This window comes from Entelurus aequoreus, linkage group LG19, assembly GCF_033978785.1.
Source record: "Entelurus aequoreus isolate RoL-2023_Sb linkage group LG19, RoL_Eaeq_v1.1, whole genome shotgun sequence".
NCBI lineage: Eukaryota > Metazoa > Chordata > Actinopteri > Syngnathiformes > Syngnathidae > Entelurus > Entelurus aequoreus.
In genome coordinates, this window is record NC_084749.1 from 13,969,847 (window position 1) to 13,985,091 (window position 15,245).

The 15,245-nt window shown below is 37.5% G+C and overlaps 1 protein-coding gene across 7 annotated transcripts in view; it reads left to right on the forward strand.

The window, feature by feature from the left end:
* Positions 1-2,529: 2,529 nt before the first annotated feature.
* Positions 2,530-15,245, forward strand: part of LOC133635124 (tetraspanin-1) — a 169,410-nt gene continuing 156,694 nt past the window's right edge. For 6 of the 7 annotated variants that reach the window (XM_062027935.1, XM_062027937.1, XM_062027934.1 and 3 more), the window contains exon 1: positions 2,673-2,929. The gene's annotated coding sequence lies outside the window, so the exon portion shown is untranslated. Of the gene's footprint in view, positions 2,559-2,672; positions 2,930-15,245 lie in introns of those variants that run through there. The other variant, XM_062027936.1, reaches the window with a different exon arrangement.

The window sequence follows — 15,245 nt, forward strand, 5'->3', positions numbered from 1 at the left end:
AGTGGATCTAACATAATAGTGTGAGTCCAGTCCATAGTGGATCCAACATAATAGTGTGAGAGTCCAGTCCATAGTGGATCTAACATAATAGTGTGAGTCCAGTCCATAGTGGATCTAACATAATAGTGAGAGTCCAGTCCATAATGGATCTAACATAATAGTCAGAGTCCAGTCCATAGTGGATCTAACATAATAGTGAAAGTCCAGTCCATAGTGGATCTAACATAATAGTGTGAGTCCAGTCCATAGTGGATATAACATAATAGTGAGAGTCCAGTCCAAAGTGGATCTAACATAATAGTGAGAGTCCAGTCCATAGTGGATCTAACATAATAGTGAGAGTCCAGTCCATAGTGGATCTAACATAATAGTGAGAGTCCAGTCCATAGTGGATCTAACATAATAGTGAGAGTCCAGTCCATAGTGGATCTAACATAATAGTGAGAGTCCAGTCCAAAGTGGATCTAACATAATAGTGAGAGTCCAGTCCATAGTGGATCTAACATAATAGTGAGAGTCCAGTCCATAGTGGATCTAACATAATAGTGTGAGTCCAGTCCATAGTGGATCTAACATAATAGTGAGAGTCCAGTCCATAGTGGATCTAACATAATAGTGAGAGTCCAGTCCATAGTGGATCTAACATAATAGTGTGAGTCCAGTCCATAGTGGATCCAACATAATAGTGTGAGAGTCCAGTCCATAGTGGATCTAACAAAATAGTGTGAGTCCAGTCCATAGTGGATCTAACATTAGAGTGAGAGTCCAGTCCATAGTGGATCTAACATAATAGTGAGAGTCCAGTCCATAGTGGATCTAACATAATAGTGAGAGTCCAGTCCATAGTGGATCTAACATCATAGTGAGAGTCCAGTCCAAAGTGGATCTAACATAATAGTGAGAGTCCAGTCCATAGTGGATCTAACATAATAGTGTGAGAGTCCAGTCCATAGTGGATCTAACATAATAGTGAGAGTCCAGTCCATAGTGGATCTAACATAATAGTGAGAGTCCAGTCCATAGTGGATCTAACATAATAGTGTGAGAGTCCAGTCCATAGTGGATCTAACATAATAGTGAGAGTCCAGTCCATAGTGGATCTAACATAATAGTGAGAGTCCAGTCCATAGTGGATCTAACATAATAGTGTGAGAGTCCAGTCCATAGTGGATCTACCATAATAGTGAGAGTCCAGTCCATAGTGGATCTAACATAATAGTGAGAGTCCAGTCCATAGTGGATCTAACATCATAGTGAGAGTCCAGTCCAAAGTGGATCTAACATAATAGTGAGAGTCCAGTCCATAGTGGATCTAACATAATAGTGTGAGAGTCCAGTCCATAGTGGATCTAACATAATAGTGAGAGTCCAGTCCATAGTGGATCTAACATAATAGTGAGAGTCCAGTCCATAGTGGATCTAACATAATAGTGTGAGAGTCCAGTCCATAGTGGATCCAACATAATAGTGTGAGAGTCCAGTCCATAGTGGATCTAACATAATAGTGAGAGTCCCGTCCATAGTGGATCCAACATAATAGTGAGAGTCCAGTCCATAGTGGATCCAACATAATAGTGAGAGTCCAGTCCATAGTGGATCCAACATAATAGTGTGAGAGTCCAGTCCATAGTGGATCTAACATAATAGTGAGAGTCCCGTCCATAGTGGATCCAACATAATAGTGAGAGTCCAGTCCATAGTGGATCCAACATAATAGTGAGAGTCCAGTCCATAGTGGATCCAACATAATAGTGAGAGTCCAGTCCATAGTGGATCCAACATAATAGTGTGAGAGTCCAGTCCATAGTGGATCTAACATAATAGTGTGAGAGTCCAGTCCATAGTGGATCTAACATAATAGTGAGAGTCCAGTCCATAGTGGATCTAACATAATAGTGAGAGTCCAGTCCATAGTGGATCTAACATAATAGTGAGAGTCCAGTCCATAGTGGGGCCAGCAGGAGACTATCTCAAACGGAGACGGGTTTTACAATTAACATAACATGCATATTTTTGACAATCAACATAACATGCATTTTGTTTTCCAATTAACAAAACGTGTATGTTGTTTTACAATTAACATAACGTGCATATTTTCACCACTAACACAACTTGCATGTTTATGTTTCACAACTTAACACATGATGCACAGGGAGAGTGTATTCACTCCACACGTAGAGGTCAAAGTGGGGTTCAAACCCAGAATCCCCGGGCGTTGAGGCAGTGGTGCTAACCACACACTCCACCATGCTGCCCGCCATTTTCTCACAGAATTGAATTCCTCCAAGATGGTCAGAAGCTGCACAAGTGTGTGTGTGAGTGTATTTCCCATGGTTCCTCTGTGCGGATGTTGATGGATGCTCTGTCGGTACTGGTGCATCGTGGGTAAGCAGGTGACACAAATGTGCCTAATAAGCTCTGGATCCCATTCAGGAAGTTGTGATGTGCTAACAGTGCTGCTCTCCCGGGAAGTTTGCTCGTTCCAAAGCAATATTTGCAGCATTCTTCAATCCCACTCTTCTTGCTCAGGGGCAACAATCTGTTGTCTTGTTGTTCAGGTGGGAATTTGAGCAGCAACACAGTCAAATCTTGCTTTTTGTGCACTACTACAAAGTACGAATTGACTTGGGAGATCATTTGGCAACATATTAAGTCATTACTTAAAACCTGACAGTCACGTTTACTTTTCCTGTCACCCGTGCTTTTAATTTGTAGACTTTCCTGTTTCTCTAAGTTCCTCTTCCGGTTTCTTTTTTCTAACAGGAAGTTGAGCGTTTAGAGGGGAAACACGGAATGTCAGGTGTTTGTCTGATTAAAAACAAGCCAATGTTGAGAAGTTAGGACGTTTTGAAGCATCTTATGTGGTGAAAGCGTCTTACAATCTTCTAACAAGCCCTTTACAAGCTTCCCCTGCAACAATCAGCATCTGGTGAGTACTCAACTTTTATCCCTCCACTTTAGTAGAACATGACAAATATGGCCGACATCACCTTTTTAACAATAGCACGTTTCCGAGCCTGATTTCAGTTTAACACTTTAGTACGAAATGTTAGAAATCGCTATAAAAGGTAGCAAAATAAAACAAGAGACATTTAAAACAACCATTTAAAAAAAAATTCCTTTATTTTAATACTTGCACTTAGCAAAGAAGAGCATGATGCCACTCAGTACAAATATGTGAATTTTCATTCTTTTTTTTTATCCATTTATTTATTTATTTATTTCAGGAAATGACATTTAAAAAAAAAAGTACAAAGTTGACAACACATAATAATATAAATTAATATAGTGCAAAAGGTAATGTATAGTATGTAATGCATGATTGTCCAGTTTTGCCTGAAAAATTCAAAATATGTGGATTTTAAATGTTTTATGAGGTTTCATGTCCAATCATTGATTTAATTTAATTGTATTGTTATTTCATGTATTTATATAGATGGATCGATGAATGTTGTGCTTTTTTCAAATGAAAGTATATTGTTAAATTTTTTTCATACTGCATTTTATACCATATTTAGATTTGTTTCATGTATGTTTAGGGGTTTAATCAAATTTACATTGTAGCATTTCCGGTCGTAGTACATTGATTCAAATTAATTCTAAATAGTTGGAGTTTTTGACACATTTGAAATGATACAGTACCAATTCCCGATACTTAAGATTTTATTTTATATACCGCATCTTTCGGACTATAAGTCGCATTTTTTTTCATAGTTTGGCCTAGGGTGCGACTTATACTCAGGAGCGACTTATGTGTGAAATTATTAACACATTACCGTAAAGTATCAAATAATATTATTTAGCTCATTCACGTAAGAGACTAGACGTATAAGATTTCATGGGATTTAGCGATTAGGAGTGACAGATTGTTTGGTAAACGTATAGCATGTTCTATATGTTATAGTTATTTGAATGACTCTTACCATAATATGTTACGTTAACATACCAGGCACGTTCTCAGTTGGTTATTTATGCCTCATATAATGTACACTTATTCAGCCTGTTGTTCACTATTATTTATTTATTTTAAATTGCCTTTCAAATGTCTATTCTTGGTGTTGGGTTTTATCAAATAAATTTCCCCAAAAAATGTGACTTATACTCCAGTGCGACTTATATATGTTTTTTTCCTTCTTTATTATGCATTTTCGGCCGGTGCGACTTATACTCCGGAGCGACTTATACTCCGGAGCGACTTATACTCCGAAAAATACGGTTTATATTTTTTTTAACATATTTTATTTGACATTTAACACTGAGCTCTGCTGTCCATTTATATTGTTTTCCAGTGGCGGGCCGTGCGTTTCCCACCTAGGCCTTCAGTGATGTCCGACTTCAATGATTACCTCTAAAAATACCATAATTTATGTCACCACATGACCATTGCTGGACAAATACTATACAGGAACACATTTACGCAAAAGTACTATCTATCTATCTATGTATCTATCTATCTATCTACTGGGCATTGTACAAAACGGGTTATTTTCTGGCCCATTTAAAAATCAATAAACCCGCATCAGCAATTAAAACATATCTTATGTGGTACTGTCAAAATCAAAATTGCAAAAAACATTTTAAACGTGAAAAAATAAAGAAATAAAATATCTGAACTCGCATTTCATCGAGAGCTGAGCTAACTGTTGGCCGACATGTCAATAGCCAATGTAAATTAGCATCAAGCTAGCACATTTTTTGGAAAAGTGGAGCCTTACTTTTCTTAGGTTGGAGCGTTTTTAAGAATCAATTTCTTGGTTGGCATACAGAATTGCAACATTACCGAGAGGCAGTTTAACGGAGTGTATACCGTAGATGGCAGTAGTGTATACTAGTGTCTGGTCTTTTTTTTTTTTCTTCCTTTGTTGTGCCCTAAAAATGTTAATAATGTAAGTATTGCACTTAAACAAACCAGCTGTTTGATTGTAACATGCATCATAGTTGTAGTTTTCATTAGCACATTTGGAGGCGTTAAAATGGGCATGTAAAATCGCTAATGCTAATCAGTAGCACGTCAACAGCAAAGCCAATGTAAATTAGCATAAAAAAGTGGAGCCTTACTTTTCTTAGGTTGGAGCGTTTTTATGAATCAATTTCTTTGTTGGCATTGAGAATTGCAACATTACCTAGAGGCAGTTTAACGGAGTGTATACCGTAGATGGCAGTAGTCTATACTAGTGTATGGTGGGGTTTTTTCTTTCTTTGTTGTGCCCTAGAAATGTTAATAATGTAAGCATTGCACTTGCTGAAAACGGGGAATACTAGCAATATGATTAAACACCTCATCAAGCACGGAGCAAACTTAAGGGTGGAGAACTGTACTGTGTTTTAAAAGCCGGCGGCTTCTATAACACCAGAATCGTTGTCGTCATCTCAACAGGACACTGCTCAACCGTCGGTAACTTCGGGTAATATATAAACAGTACTCATCCTTTGTGTGTTAAAACATGTATTGTCAAGTAAATCGTTTTGGGCATGTCGTAGGTATGTAAGCTAACTCTAGCTTAGCTTGCTCGCTAATTGTCAGGTTCAAACACTGATGACATCAATTAAACAGACGAGAAGCAAGGAATCATGCAGAGACAGTTAAATTTGGCTCTATGAGGAGACACGTGTTTTGGGCTGTATTCTAGTTATAGATCCAAACTACGTTCTAAGAGTCCAGCCCGCGTGCTTCCTCTATTTATTTGGGAGGTCCCTGTTTACATCACGGAAGCTGTCGCCGAGGGAAGAGGGTAATCTCGACAACTCCGGTTAGACACAATATATGATTATACAAAAATGCAAATGTGTTGACGCTGGTGATATCGCCTTGTCTCTGCTCTGTCTGCGTCACGGCGGTGTTCGGCCTTGGCAGTCAGCAGGCCGTTCCTGGACACAGACACTGATACCAGACTGGCTTGCAATCTTTTGGATTGCCAGCTTTGCACAGGCAAAGAAAAATACCACCTCAGCACAATTGACAATAATTATAGCAACGGCCCTTAAGCATAAAAGTCGTGTGATAATTAGGGCTGCAACTAACGATTAATTTGATAATCGATTAATCTGTCGATTATTACTTCGATTAATCGATTAATAATCGGATAAAAGAGACCAACTACATTTCTATCCTTTCCCGTATTTTATTGACAAAACCCCAGCATACTGGCACCATACTTATTTTGATTATTGTTTCTCAGTTGTTTGTACATGTTGCAGTTAATAAATAAAGGTTTATAAAAATTAAAAAAAAATGTAAAAAAAAAATAAAATATAGAAAATTGCTTCTACGCATGCGCATAGCATAGATCCAACGAATCGATGACAAAATTAATCGGCAACTATTTTTATAATCGATTTTAATCGATGTAATCGATTAGTTGTTGCAGCCCTAGTGATAATATAAACATAATTATTCTAACATTAATTACACAGCAGAAATAATACTTTGTTGTACATGTTTGTACAGTTATTTAATAAATATTTGAGCACTTACAAAATGTATTTGTGTAAAAATCTTGAATGGGGAGAAGTGGTGACAATTACGCAACTCATTGCATTCTTTTCACATGATAATCAATCAATCAATCGATCAATGTTTACTTATATAGCCCTAAATCATGAGTGTCTCAAAGGGCTGCACAAGCCACAACGACATCCTCGGCTCAGATCCCACATCAGGGCAAGGAAAAACTCAACCCAATGGGACAATGAGAAACCTTGGAGGGGACAGCAGATGTGGGGACCCATCTGCGGTCCGATTAATATCGACCAAAGTACTCAGTTGGTATCGTTTTAAGGGTAATGGTGTTGGTACTGGTATGGAAAAATGTTAAACGATGCCCAGCCCTACTAGTCGGTACCTATAAAAGTACCAAATTTGGTACCCGTCCCTCGGTGTGTGTGTGTGAGCATGGCAGAATGTCTCAGCATCTTCATCACAACGAATCAGGTCAGCTTGGTATTTGCTTGTTGAGAAGTCGGCGGTGAGATTTACGGGGCTTATTTAGTGCATCATGCAGCAGAAACATGCGAGCGAACAGGACCAGCAGATGGTGTGTAAATAATGTATACGCTCTCATGGGAACATCCCAGTCTGTCTGCTTTGGGTTTGATGCACCAGCCTCCACTCCCACACACGGTGACCCTGTAATTGTAAAAAAGAGCAAGGCGGTTGTGTTCAAGTACGCCAAGAACACCACGCTCCGCCGTCAACACGCTAAAGTTCTTCCTACCTGCTTCCAACTCGCAGGAGTCGAGCACAAGGTGATACGGATTCTTTGGCGAGTCATTCTTCTCGTTTTGTTTACCTGGCGACACCGGGTGATGAATTTCTGTCTGTTCCAGGGGGAACGTGGCGTGTAGAATAAACCCCCATCGCTGTTGCAGAACAGCACTTTGGCTGCCTGCAGCTGCCGGGGATTCAGTATTTTGAAGGACATTTCATCTGCAAGACTTCACACACCCCCCAAAACCATCCTACTGTACACGTAATACTACAGCACAAGTGCCACAGACTCACAAATTTTGGTCGTTTTCACCTTCAAAACCAGTACAATGTAGAAATTTGTGTCAACGCCGAAGAGCCAAAGCAAAACTGTAATGCTAACAGTTAGCACGCTGGCCAAATAGCGTTAGTAACAAAACAAATTAGTAAAAAGAGCTACCATGCTTACAGTACTATGCTAACATTAGCATGCTTACGGTTAGCATTAGTGAAATATCAAAACATATGACACTGAGGTGTATACCTGTTAAATTAGCTAATAAAAAATATAGCATGCCAATGTTAGCTTGTTCAAATGCTAACCGTATCAAGTACCAAAATAAATTTCTCTTGAGGTGTGTACCTGCCAGGCTGCTAACGTTAAACTGCATCAAATGACAAAATATGATGATGGTTTATACCAGGGCTCCCCAAAATTTTGGACTCTGAGGCCGCATTGGGTTAAAAAAACTTGGCCGGGGCTCGGGCTGTATATAGATATATACATATATATTTATTCCGAGCGCGATAATGTCACGTTATCGATGGGAAAAGGCTTCTTTAGACAATATGATTTGCCTGAGCGGCTAGAAGACACAGAGAGTAACAAGAAAATGGATTAGAAAGGACATTTTTTTGTTTTTCACTAATGCTAATATATATATATATATATATATATATATATATATATATATATATATATATATATATATATATATATATATATATATATATATATATATATATATATATATATATATATATATATCAGTGTTTCCCACACATTCATTTATTTGTGGCGGCCCGCCACAAAAGAATTACGTCCGCTAAAAATAAAAATAAATTAAAAATGTTTATTTTTTTAAATTTTTTATTTTTTGTCCTGTCCAGCTTCTCAGGCAAATCATATAGTTGATGTAGATGCCCATATCGGCTGTTCAAATTTACTTTACAAAAGAGAAGTGTAGGATACTTCTCTTGTTGCCTTATTTCTATTTGACTTTATTAAATGTATTTATATTATCATTTGGTGCAGCCGGGCCGGAGCAGGGGGAGATAGAAAGAGAGAAAAAAGAAGACAGAGGGGGAAATTGTGGGGACAAGAGGGGGATTAGACAGAGAGACAAAAACAACAACAACAAACACAACAACAACAACAATAGAGCAACATCAGCAAATACGACATGTACAAATATGATGGTAAAAGTAATAGCAAATAAGCAGTTAGTGAAAATAAAACACAATACAGAAATGACATTGAGCATCATTACACTACAAATGGAGTAATACAAATACCAATAGAAATAGCGCTATTGATAATGAACAATACCAATACTTTACCTTTATTATCAACAATACAGTTGTTCAAATGTAACAATACATATACCTGTACGTAATGATAACTTGAGATACGAAAGAATGCAGAAAAATGGAGGGGAAGAAAGAGAAGCAACCTACATTAACCTTGTAGATTGTTATAGTGACAATACTACCACCACTACTGTTTTCTGTTTATTTGTTACTGACTGTGGCAGGACACCTCTGCCTCTGTTTCACTTTATGTTGCTGGTAAATAATATGGTTGTAGTAGTAGGCTAAAGTTAAATTATTTAGTATGTACTAATTAAAGGGGCAGAGCTTTAAGAGACATTTTAGCTTTTATATTTTATAAGATATATTTTTTGTAAGAACCACAATTAATAAATATATTTCAGTGAATAACTTATTGTTCAAATCTGTATATAAATATGTACATAAAGTCTTGTAATTATATTGTAAAATGGATGGATGAACGTTTAAAACAAAACTGTTATTATTAATTAGTAAGTATAAATTTTTTGAGCCTTTTTAGAGAAAATCATATCATTGTAGTAAATTATGCAAATTACTCGATGATGTCATGGTGACCACGCCCATAGCCACGCCCCCACCGCCACAGGTATCTTGGCAGTTTATGGGAAACACTGTGTATATATATATATACGTGTGTATATATATATATATATATATATATATATATATATATATATATATATATATATATATATATATATATATATATGTATATATATGTATATATATATATAGCGGACTTGTTATTTATTTATTGACGACTTAGAATGCATTAACAAAAAAACCATGTGTTCATGTCTTAATGATAAACAGCACATCTCTTTCAAATGTTTGCGAATTTCCAGTAAGACTGATCTGATAACATGGTCAGAGTGCAGAAACGTTACTACTGTGACGTCAATCTCCAGGGAAAACAGCCGAGTTGAATATTCAAAATGCTCCATACTTTGCAGATTGTAAAAACAATTGTATATGGTTTAGTGGATACAAGGAAACACAATTAAGCATATGAAGTCAACTGGTTTTTCCACCGTACTGGTACTTTAACTCAGCCTCTGAGAAGCCTCTGTTTTACTAATGTTTTGCAATGTTGTCAAAATGTGTAGAATAAATATTACATTTTAACATTTCTGTTATTGAAGATTTGCGTCAGCCTGCGACAGTCATTTTGATAGTAGGCTTATATAGCTAAAATAGACATTTACATCATGTGCTGCCTACATTATTAAACTTATGTAAGGCTTTTTAATTTTTTGCGAGTCTAGACAGATTTGTTTTTTGGTCCAATATGGCTCATTTTGGGTTGCAGACCCCTGCGTTGGGGTGTCAGAAGTTGTTTTTTTCCGTCTTATAACTAAACACACATTCAACAACCTGCTCAACATCACCACTAAGAAGATTTTGTAGTTTTTTGTTTTGAATACAAGCTGAAAGACCAGAATGCGGCATACGTTGGACAGCTTTACAAGCACCAAGTACCTAAGAGGTGTGCGACTGCAGCCACAAGTGGATTGTTTACCCGTAGTTTGAGAAAATGAGGCATTGTGGTGATAGCGACATGATGATAGGATGCTGCCTTAGGCTACTTTCCCAAGGATGCGACAATGGCGACTGCTAAAACTAGGAATTATAGGTGTTTTTCTTCCAAAATATCGCACAATTTCTGTCTGTGATTCTATTGTATTCGTATTGTATTGGGATTTTTGATAGGAGTCCCACTCCTATCTTGTAATGAATGCAATGTGAAAGTCAACATTGATCCCCAACAAGAAGCAACTGTGCTGTAATGGATGGAATCCTTTTTAAAATGGACATAAAAAAATATATTTAGTGCACACCTCGTTTAGCAGAGCACTTAAGTAGAACATCCATCTCATTTATAGATTCTGTTTCTGCTTGGACTCTAAGTAGACAAAGTATGATATCATCTCAGACTTTCTGACTACAGATTGATATGGGTTTTTCATGACCGATACCGATTATTAGTAGTCAAGGAGGCAGCTAACCGATACTTGTAGTCGATATTCATTTGCAATAAGTTATTTAAACATGAATAGTATACGTAATTAAATAGCTAGACAAGGCTTAAAGTTGTTTTTTTTTACATTTTATTTCAGAAACCTTAGACCAGTGGTGACATGTTTTATGTGGGACTAATGTTGTGGTTTATTTAGCAGCAATGCATTGCAAAATATTGGAAATCTCCTGGAAAAATATGTAAAAATATAGGATTTTTCTACACCACAATAACTCGTCATCCACTCAATTTTATAGCAGTTTATGGATTTAATACATTGTAAAGTTTCCTCGTGAGGAACCCTGAACTATTGCCGACATTTAAATAAGAACAATTCTTAGCTTTCACATAGACTTTTTTCAGACTGGCTGAACTAAATGTTACAGAAAAGTATGAGAACATGTGAGCTGCTGCCTGCACTTCTTTATCTATAGAGTAAATGTATTTAAGATATTTACACAAAATTTGGATTTTTAGGCATAAATTTCTTTGGTGTCATCTTCATGTCATTTGTCTCTGTCGGGTTATTTGATTGAATCATAGAACATTTAATTCTGCACGCTTCTTTAATGTGCCCATGCTCCAAGTGTTAACAATATATGCTTGTGGACCGACTCGATGATAGCAGTAGCAAAAACAAACAAAATAAGAACCGTGAAGGCACTAGGAAAGAAGGACAAAAACTGGATTCCTGGCAAACATGTAAAGTTTTGACTAGTAAGCAGAGGAGACGGACTGTAAGCAACATTAGGAGAGAAAAGGGGTGACAGTAGCTGAACAGACCGAAGGATAATTCTCACAAGAAATCAAATAAATGCTCTGTCTGATATCAAATAATTTTGGGGATAATGATTGACAATGAGAGTAATTTATAAAAATAAAATAAAAAGGGAACTTTTCCCAAGCAGGGAAAACAGGCTGATACTTAAACAGTAGTGATTACCATTTCACTAATTGTTTACTTTTTGAAAACACTAAATACTGGTATTACATGTGCATATATTATATCTGCTGATGTACCATATTTTCCGGACTATAAGGCGCACTTAAAATCCTTTTTTCTAATGTACGAAATAATTCTGGTTTTACAATATGATGGCAATATGACTCAAGTAAACAACACCAACATGTTATATGTTCCATTGAGAATATAGAACATTACACACGGCACTCAAAAATATATAAAAATGTTTTAGTCCGACTTTGTAAGCTATGAAGGCCTCAAAGCAATTTTATTTGGTACATGGTGTAATAAGTGTGACCAGTAGATGGCAGTCACACATAAGAGATACGCCAGTAAACAACAACAAAACTTTAAATGTTCCATTGAGAATATCGAACATTACACACAGCGCTCAAAAATCTGTCAAAATGTTTTTAGTACGACTTCGGTAAGCTATGAAGCCGCACCGCTTGATGGATTGTCGTCGCATTAAACATACGAGTATCATTATGGTGTGTGTATAATGACAGCAAAATGGCACCTATTAGCAGACATATCTGGAGTTTTGTTTCGCAATATTATACAAAAACAACTTTTCTTACCTTCTGGTACCTGCTGATCTGTATTTGGGATCTGCATAAGTCCTGAAAATGTGCGCGCGTCCACCATTGTAGTCTGTGCCGATGGCGTAGTCGATAAGCTTCTTCTTTTTCCCTACCTTCTTTTGTGGCATTCATGTTCCGCTGTTGTCATTTCTAATATAGAGTAGCGGAAAGTTCTTACTTATATCTGTCAGTATATCTGAATCCATCAAAATGTTTTAGTACGACTTTGGTAAGCTATGAAGCCGCAACGCTTGGTGGATTGTCGGCGCATTAAATTATCAGTAAAGTATTATTGTGGTGTGTGTATAAGGTAAGACATATTATCTGGCGTTTTGTTTCACAATATTATGGAAAATCTACTTTTCTTACCTTCTGGTACCTGCTGATCTGTATTTGGGATCTGCATAAATCCTGAAAAATTGCGCGCGTCCGCCTTTGTAGTATAACGGAGCAGCATCTCCTCATCCGGAAACAACAACACCGGAAATGTGTCCCATGGAAAACCGTAGTCGATAAGCTTCTTCTTCTTGTTATGGGACATTCATCCTCCGCTGTTGCCATTTTTAATATAAAGTTCTTACTTATATCTGTCAGTAAACTCGCCATGAAAGCGCTAAAACATACCGGTGTAGTGAGCTTACATTATTCACCCAAGGAACTTTAGTTATTAGAGAGGACGGTTTTCCACGGGACACATTTCCGGTGTTGTTGTTTACGGATGAGGAGATGCTGCTCCGTTATTGATTGAAGTAAAGTCTGAACGTCATTAAAACAGTTAGCTCCATCTTTTGACACTTCTTCCACTCCCGTCCTTGCACGCTACACCGCTACAACAAAGATGACGGGGAGAAGGTGAGCCACGTAAATAAGACCGCCCACAAAACGGCGCATCCGGCACGGCGACTGTCAGAAAGCGGCTTGAAGATGATCTGTAAAATATAATCTATGCAACATTTTGACCAAAGAACCACCATCACATGTTATGTAGACCACAAAGAAGTGTTTTCCATTTAGAAGGAGAAAAAAAAGACTAATGCGCCCTATAATCCGGTGCGCCTTGTATATAAAAAAGATTGAAAATAAACCATTCATCGGCAGTGCGCTTTATAATCCGGTGCGCCCTATGGTCCGGAAAATACGGTAGATATTTTGCATTTAAAAAACAAATAATAATAAAAGATTGATACTAGAGATGTCCGATAATATCGGGCTGCCGATATTATCGGCCGATAAATGCTTTAAAATGTAATATCGGAAATTATCGGTATCGATTTCAAAAAGTAAAATTGATGACTTTTTAAAACACGGACGTAGGGAGAAGTACAGAGCGCCAATAAACCTTAAAGGCACTGCCTTTGCGTGCCGGCCCAATCAAATAATATCTACGGCTTTCCACACACACAAGTGAATGCAAGGCATACTTGGTCAACAGCCATACAGGTCCCACTGAGAGTGACCGTATAAACAACTTTAACACTGTTACAAATATGCGCCACACTGTGAACCCACACCAAACAAGAATGACAAACACATTTCGGGAGAACATCCGCACCGTAGCACAACATAAACACAACAGAACAAATACCCAGAACCCCTTGCAGCACTAACTCTTCCGGGAAAAACTTGAGTTGATTTATTTTGGAAAACCTCGTTACATTGTTTAATGCATCCAGCGGGGCATCACAACAAAATTAGGCATAATAATGTGTTCATCCCACGACTGTATATATATCGGTATCGGTCGATATCGGAATCGGTAATTAAGAGTTGGACAATATCGGAATATGGGATATCGGCAAAAAAGCCATTATCGGACATCTCTAGTTGATACCAATAATTACAAAAAAGAAAGACAGATGTACGTCAGAATGCCAAATAATCAGTCGATCTCTACTTGTGACGTTCCCAAGCTTCTACTCTCACGTTGCCTCTCTCTGTCCTGCATGCATATTTGCTTTTGGCGTCGGCCTCCGTGTCAAGCACACTGCTGCTATTTGTTGCTTAGCTGCTGATGGCCGTGATAATGGCGGCGGCGACTGTGAGAGGTGGTGATGTTGGTGGTGGGCGCACACACCTTCATGTTTGCTCAGGGAGATGCACAAGCAAAGCTTCTGTTAAACTCGGGGCAACAACAAAAATGAGGTACTCCTCTATAAAGGTGGGTGAAAATATCAATTTTTAGATGCTTCACATTTCGGACACGGACGATCATAAAATCGATTAGTAAACGTCAATCGATAGTTTTTTTTATTGTAAACAAAGTAATGCAGACAGTTCTAAAATGAGGCTGAGTGGAGCGAGCCACCTCACTGAGAGATCCGACCAGCTCCTTTTTATTACACGGCTCTTATGTTCCACTTTTGCACACATTACCATGAATTTGATAGATGTGATGGGAATTTCTTATTACAAATGCACTGTTTTTTAAAAGTTGCAAGTGATAAACGCTTATTTAGGGAAACGAAAAGAAAGGTAAGACTTAATAATCGATTTTTAATTGACTCGTAGCTCCTGAAGTGTAATTGAATCGTGAGGTTCCCAAAGATCCCCACCTCTACTACTCTGTTTTTATTGGTTTCTTAGGTAGCATGCTACTTTCCGGTGTCCGGAGGATGATGACGAGGGGGATGAAACGTCCATTTTGTGAAAATATATATTTTTTAAATGTTTAATAAATTGAGTCATTGTTTTAACTAGGGCTGCAACTAACGATTAATTTGATAATCGATTAATCTGTCGATTATTACTTCGATTAGTCGATTAATAATCGGATAAAAGAGACAAACTACATTTCTATCCTTTCCAGTATTTTATTGAAAAAAACCAGCATACTGACACCATGTTGTGGACATTGGGGGTGCA